We start from the raw sequence: 7,523 nt of genomic DNA, 5'->3' as shown, positions 1-7,523 counted from the left end.
GAGACCTGATAGATGTGGGATTATCCGACAGATGTGGATCCGACAGGAATCGACATCAACGAGACCTGATAGATGTGGGATTATCCGACAGATGTGGATCCGACAGGAATCGACATCAACGAGACCTGATAGATGTGGGATTATCCGACAAATGTGGATCCGACAGGATCCGACATCAACGAGACCTGATAGATGTGGGATTATCCGACAGATGTGGATCCGACATCAATGGCTCCTGATAGATGTGGGATTATCCAACAGATACGGATCCGACATCAACGGGACCTGATAGATGTGGGATTATCCGACAGATGTGGATCCGTCAGGATCCTACATCAACGGGACCTGATATATGTGGGATTATCCGACAGATATGGATCCGACATCAACGGGACCTGATAGATGTGGGATTATCCGACAGATGTGGATCCGTCAGGATCCTACATCAACGGGACCTGATATATGTGGGATTATCCGACAGATGTGGATCCGACATCAATGGCTCCTGATAGATGTGGGATTATCCGACAGATATGGATCCGACAGGATCCGACATCAACGGGACCTGATAGATGTGAGATTATCCGACAGATGTGGATCCGACATCAATGGCTCCTGATATATGAGGGAATATCCCAAATTATGAGCCATATAGTAAATACTCCGCCAGCACACTTGCGTTGGTGGAATATATGCACCACTCGCAATAGTATACAACAAATAGAGAAAAAACGAGTGTATATGCAGAAATGTATTTATTCAAAAAAAGACACAAGCAAAACAGCAATAGAACAAGGATTAAAAACAACTACCACAAAATCAAGGGGGGCATACATGGTGAAGAATACAGTATGTAGGCCGCCAGTAGTCGTGGGAAAGATGAACGTGTGGTAAAGTGGTACAAAGAGATACCAAGTTGGTTGGAAAATAGTAATACAATCAAATGTTCATCATCCCTGTTAGCCGTGGGAAAAATAGGTGGTCAAAAGAAAAAATACAGTCAACCAATAATTGGTAATATATAGCCGTGGTCAAGAGGAATGCAGAGTCTAGTTCTTTCTCTAGTCGTGGTCAGGGCGTGTGGAAATTAATGCATACACATAATGACCAAAGGCAATAGATTACCAAAAACATCTTTTTGTGAACATATTATCAAAATTATAAAGTGCAAGTGCACTTACCATTCACAATATCATATGACTCAAGTGTGGTAAAGTACCGCATGACAAAAAAAATAAAAAAAAAAAAATAAAAAATTTTTGGACTACTGGCTATAGGCGTATACAGGAATCATCACATAATGCACATACCCAAATAGAAGAAAAAAAAAAAAGAAAAAAGGGATCACCACCTTTTTTCTTCTATTTGGGTATGTGCATTATGTGATGATTCCTGTATACGCCTATAGCCAGTAGTCCAAAATTATTTATTTATTTATTTTTTTCTTTTTTTTGTCATGCGGTACTTTACCACACTTGAGTCATATGATATTGTGAATGGTAAGTGCACTTGCACTTTATAATTTTGATAATATGTTCACAAAAAGATGTTTTTGGTAATCTATTGCCTTTGGTCATTATGTGTATGCATTAATTTTCACACGCCCTGGCCACGACTAGAGAAAGAACTAGACTCTGCATTCCTCTTGACCACGGCTATATATTATTAATTAATGTTTCCTGTATTAAGCCTTTGGTTATTATTAGTGATGAGCGAGTACTAAAAAGCTCGGGTGCTCGAGGCTCGGGCCGAGCCTCCCAAGATACTCGTGTACTCGGCCCGAGCACCGAGCCCAATGTTATCCTATGGGAGACCCGAGTATTTTTGTGAAATGACCACCGGCAGCATGTAGAAACCATAAACTGTAAATTAAATAAAAAAACGTGCGTGTGTGTGTAAGCGTGCATATATATATACACGCGGAGTGGCGTGCGGGAGGGGCCGTAGCCGAGCGGGGAAGTGTCGGGCTAAAGGCACGGTCATTCTGTGAGGGCCGGCCAATCACTGCAATTCCACAACAGGGCTGTGGCATTGCATTGGTCTGCCAGCCAATCCCTGCATATGGGCTGGCTCTAAAAAGAGCGCCAACATGAAGACCACGAGTACAGCACGAGTATCGCGAGATTACTCGGTCCCCGCCGAGTAGCCCGAGTACAGTGATACTCGTGCGAGTACCGAGTAGTAACAAGCATACTCGCTCATCTCTAGTTATTATGTGTATGCATTAATTTTCATACGCCTGGGTCACGACTAGAGAACGATACTTTAATTTGCATTTCCTCTTGACCACGGCTATATATTACCAATTATTGGTTGACTGTATTTTTTCTTTTGACCACCTATTTTTCCCACGGCTAACAGGGACGATGAACATTTGATTGTATTACTATTTTCCAACCAACTTGGTATCTCTTTGTACAACTTTACCACACGTTCATCTTTCCCACGACTACTGGCGGCCTACATACTGTATTCTTCACCATGTATGCCCCCCTTGATTTTGTGGTAGTTGTTTTTAATCCTTGTTCTATTGCTGTTTTGCTTGTGTCTTTTTTTGAATAAATAAATTTCTGCATATACACTTGTTTTTTCTCTATTTGTTGGCTCCTGATATATGTGGGATTATCGGACAGATATGGATCTGACAGGATCTGACAGCAACGGGACCTGATAGGTGTGGGATTATCCGACAGATGTGGATCCGACAGGAACCGACATCAACGAGACCTGATAGATGTGGGATTATCCGACAAATGTGGATCCGACAGGATCCGACATCAACGGGACCTGATATATGTGGGATTATCCGACAGATGTGGATCCGACATCAATGGCTCCTGATATATGTGGGATTATCTGACAGATGTGGATCCGACATCAACGGGACCTGATAGATGTGGGATTATCCGACAGATGTGGATCCGACATCAACGGGACCTGATAGATGTGGGATTATCCGACAGATGTGGATCCGACAAGATCCGACATCAACTGGACCTGATAGATGTGGGATTATCCGACAGATGTGGATCCGACAGGATCCGACATCAACTAGACCTGATAGATGTGGGATTATCCGACAGATGTGGATCCGACATCAACGTGACCTGATAGATGTGGCATTATCCGACAGACGTGGATCCGACATCAACGGGACCTGATAGATGTGGGATTATCCGACAGATGTGGATCCGACAGGATCCGACATCAACGGGACCTGATAGATGTGGGATATCAGACTACAGGTCGTTGCTGTCCCAGCAACATTGGCGCTGTTATTCCCAGAGGGTCGTTTGTACATTGCTGTGTTACGAGACCGCTGCAGTCCATCAGCGTGCGCTGTCCGGACTCAGTCTTTACTATTTCATAAATAGCGGCAGGTGGTCACCACCATGTTTGTGCTTCTTAGATGGGTAATTTGACAATATACTGAATTATTGCAGTGTTTTGTACAAGCGATAAGAGATCACAGGTTCCATGAGTAGATAAAAAAGTGTTAAAACATTTTACTTAAAAATGTACAATACATTATTATTATTTATTATTTTAGTGCCATTAATTCCATGGCGCTTTACAAGTGAAAAGGCTATACATAAAAACAAGTACAACAATCATTAACAATACAAAAATAGAATGGTATAGGAGGAGAGAGGACCCTGCCCAAGAGGAGGAGAGAGGACTCTGCCCACAAGGAGGAGAGAGGACCCTGCCCACAAGGAGGAGAGAGGACCCTGCCCACAAGGAGGAGAGAGGACCCTGCCCAAGAGGAGGAGAGAGGACCCTGCCCATGAGGAGGAGAGAGGACCCTGCCCACAAGGAGGAGAGAGGACCCTGCCCGTGAGGGCTCACAGTCTACAGGGAATGGGTGATGGTACAATAGGTGAGGACAGAGCTGGTTGCGCAGTGGTCTACTGGACTGAGGGCTATTGTAGGTTGTAGGCTTGTTGGAAGAGATGGGTCTTCAGGTTCCTCTTGAAGCTTTCCACAGTAGGAAAGAGTCTGATATGCTGAGGTAGAGCGTTCCAGAGTATGGGGGAGGCACGGGAGAAATCTTGTTTGCGATTGTGGGAAGAGGAGATAAGAGAGGAAAAGAGAAGGAGATCTTGTGAGGATCTGAGGTTGCGTGCAGGTAAGTACCAGGAGACTAGGTCACAGATGTATGGAGGAGGCAGGTTGTGGGTGGCTTTGTATGTCATGGTTAATGTTTTGAACTGGAGTCGTTGGGCGATGGGAAGCCAATGAAGGGATTGGCAGAGTGGAGAGTTTGGGGAATAGCGAGGGGAGAGGTGGATTAAGCGGGTTGCAGAGTTTAGGATAGATTGGAGGGGTGCAAGAGTGTTGGAATGGAGGCCACAGAGCAGGAGGTTGCAGTAGTCGAGGCGGGAGATGATGAGGGCATACACTAGTGTTTTTGCTGATTCTTGGTTAAGGAAAGCACGGAGATATTTTTGAGTTGTAGTCTGGATGAGGTGAAGAGGGCTTGGATGTGCGGCTTGAAGGAGAGAGCAGAGTCGAAAGTTACTCCAAGGCAATGAGCTTGTGAGACTGGGGTGAGTGAGCAGCCATCAACTATGATGTATAGGCTTGTTGGAGGAGTTGAATGAGGAGGAGGAAAGATGAATTCTGTTTTGTCCATGTTAATTTTTAGGGATCGCGCAGAGAAGTACATAATCTATATAAAGAAATCCGAGTACATTCCCATGATCAAGGATATTACAGTATGAGAAAAGTGGATGGGATTAATAGAAATCTCCGTCCCGCTGCGCTTCTTTTTTTATCGCTGTGTAAATTGGCCTGTGGTGCCTGTCTCAAATGTGCAACATGCCAATGTCTCTTTTTCGGTTTTATGTGCAGATTTTTCCCATAAAATTGCATTAGATACGGAAAATCAGCAGGTAAGAAACGCACGTGTTTTTGGTGCGGTTATGCAGTGGAAATGCTTGTAATCTGCACCCAAGGATGTCAATACCAGGATGATTCAAAAACATTATAGCTTTATTTAAAGGATGAAACACTAAACAGAGACAAAAAAACACAACGTCAAAAATGCAATGAAAAAAACAAAGGTGCGGAGGAGATGGTGCAGAAATTCTACAGCGTCAAAAACTCAACTGATCCTGATGGTGGGAACGTAGACTACAAGTTCAAATAACCCTCATTTTTCCAATGCTAAAATCATATTTGGTATCACCGCGTCTGTACACGTTTTATCTTTCAAAATCTAAAATTATAATATTCTATTATTATACAGTGCCTACAAGTAGTATTCAACCCCCTGCAGATTTAGCAGGTTTGATAAGATGCAAATAAGTTAGAGCCTGCAAACTTCAAACAAGAGCAGGATTTATTAACAGATGCATAAATCTTACAAACCAACAAGTTATGTTGCTCAGTTAAATTGTAATAAATTTTCAACATAAAAGTGTGGGTCAATTATTATTCAACCCCTAGGTTTAATATTTTGTGGAATAACCCTTGTTTGCAATTACAGCTAATAATCGTCTTTTATAAGACCTGATCAGGCCGGCACAGGTCTCTGGAGTTATCTTATCCCACTCCTCCATGCAGATCTTCTCCAAGTTATCTAGGTTCTTTGGGTGTCTCATGTGGACTTTAATCTTGAGCTCCTTCCACAAGTTTTCAATTGGGTTAAGGTCAGGAGACTGACTAGGCCACTGCAACACCTTGATTTTTTCCCTCTTGAACCAGGCCTTGGTTTTCTTGGCTGTGTGCTTTGGGTCGTTGTCTTGTTGGAAGATGAAATGACGACCCATCTTAAGATCCTTGATGGAAGAGCGGAGGTTCTTGGCCAAAATCTTCAGGTAGGCCGTGCTATCCTTCTTCCCATGGATGCGGACCAGATGGCCAGGCCCCTTGGCTGAGAAACAGCCCCACAGCATGATGCTGCCACCACCATGCTTGACTGTAGGGATGGTGTTCTTGGGGTCGTATGCAGTGCCATCCAGTCTCCAAACGTCACGTGTGTGGTTGGCACCAAAGATCTCGATCTTGGTCTCATCAGACCAGAGAACCTTGAACCAGTCTGTCTCAGAGTCCTCCAAGTGATCATGAGCAAACTGTAGACGAGCCTTGACATGACGCTTTGAAAGTAAAGGTACCTTACGGGCTCGTCTGGAACGGAGACCATTGCGGTGGAGTATGTCACTTATGGTATTGACTGAAACCAATGTCCCCACTGCCATGAGATCTTCCCGGAGCTCCTTCCTTGTTGTCCTTGGGTTAGCCTTGACTCTTCGGACAAGCCTGGCCTCGGCACGGGAGGAAACTTTCAAAGGCTGTCCAGGCCGTGGAAGGCTAACAGTAGTTCCATAAGCCTTCCACTTCCGGATGATGCTCCCAACAGTGGAGACAGCTAGGCCCAACTCCTTGGAAAGGGTTTTGTACCCCTTGCCAGCCTTGTGACCCTCCACGATCTTGTCTCTGATGGCCTTAGAATGCTCCTTTGTCTTTCCCATGTTGACCAAGTATGAGTGCTGTTTACAAGTTTGGGGAGGGTCTTAATTAGTCAGAAAAGGCTGGAAAAAGAGATAATTAATCCAAACATGTGAAGCTCATTGTTCTTTGTGCCTGAAATACTTCTTAATACTTTAGGGGAACCAAACAGAATTCTGGTGGTTTGAGGGGTTGAATAATAAATGACCCTCTGAATAAACTTTTCACAATTTAAAAAAAAATAAAAAAAGAAATAACATTCTTTTTTGCTGCATTTCACACTTCCAGGCTGATCTACAGTCCAAATGTCACAATGCCAAGTTAATTCCGAATGTGTAAACCTGCTAAATCTGCAGGGGGTTGAATACTACTTGTAGGCACTGTACCTCAAATCCCTTAAAGGGGTTGTCCACTACTTTTACATAGGATAGGTCTTCAATAGCTGATCGGCCTGGGTCCAACACCCAGCACCTCCGCCGATCAGCTGTTCTCAGTCCTGGCGGCGGCAGCAGGCAGCCAGAAATGCTCAGTTCCGAAGCTGCTCCATCTTCTGATAGTGGCAGCAGCCGGATACTGCACATTCGCCTCCTATACAGATCAACAGCAGGCGGATGTGCAGCGCTTACAAGCTCTTTTCTATAAAGCTTACGAGCGCTGCTCCATAGCTGACGGCGTCGCTGGATCTTATAGGAGTCTGTTCGACCCGCCGAGCTCATCCGTGCCACCGGCCCCAACTGTCAATCTCCAGGCAAGCAGGGAGGAGGCGCTCCTGAGAAAAAAAGGGTGCAACTGAGAATCAGTCAGTGAGCTTGGTCTGACGGTAGAGTTTAAAGCTTTTCTAACCTCCTCTGCGCTGATTTATGACCACAGACCACATCAAAGTGCAGCTCCGCTCCGATGTGGTCATAAATCAGCCGAGAAAGTTACATTATGAAACCTGACTGTGACAATTATTATTAGCCCAAAATACGGACATTTAAATTAAATTTATAAAATCGCCCTCGAAGACGCAAATTATTATTATTATAGCGCCATTTATTCCATGGCGCTTTACAAGTGAGAGAGGGTAT

The sequence above is a fragment of the Anomaloglossus baeobatrachus genome, unplaced genomic scaffold, assembly GCF_048569485.1.
Source record: "Anomaloglossus baeobatrachus isolate aAnoBae1 unplaced genomic scaffold, aAnoBae1.hap1 Scaffold_3644, whole genome shotgun sequence".
Taxonomy (NCBI): Eukaryota; Metazoa; Chordata; class Amphibia; order Anura; family Aromobatidae; genus Anomaloglossus; species Anomaloglossus baeobatrachus.
Note: the sequence above shows the minus strand (reverse complement) of the source record.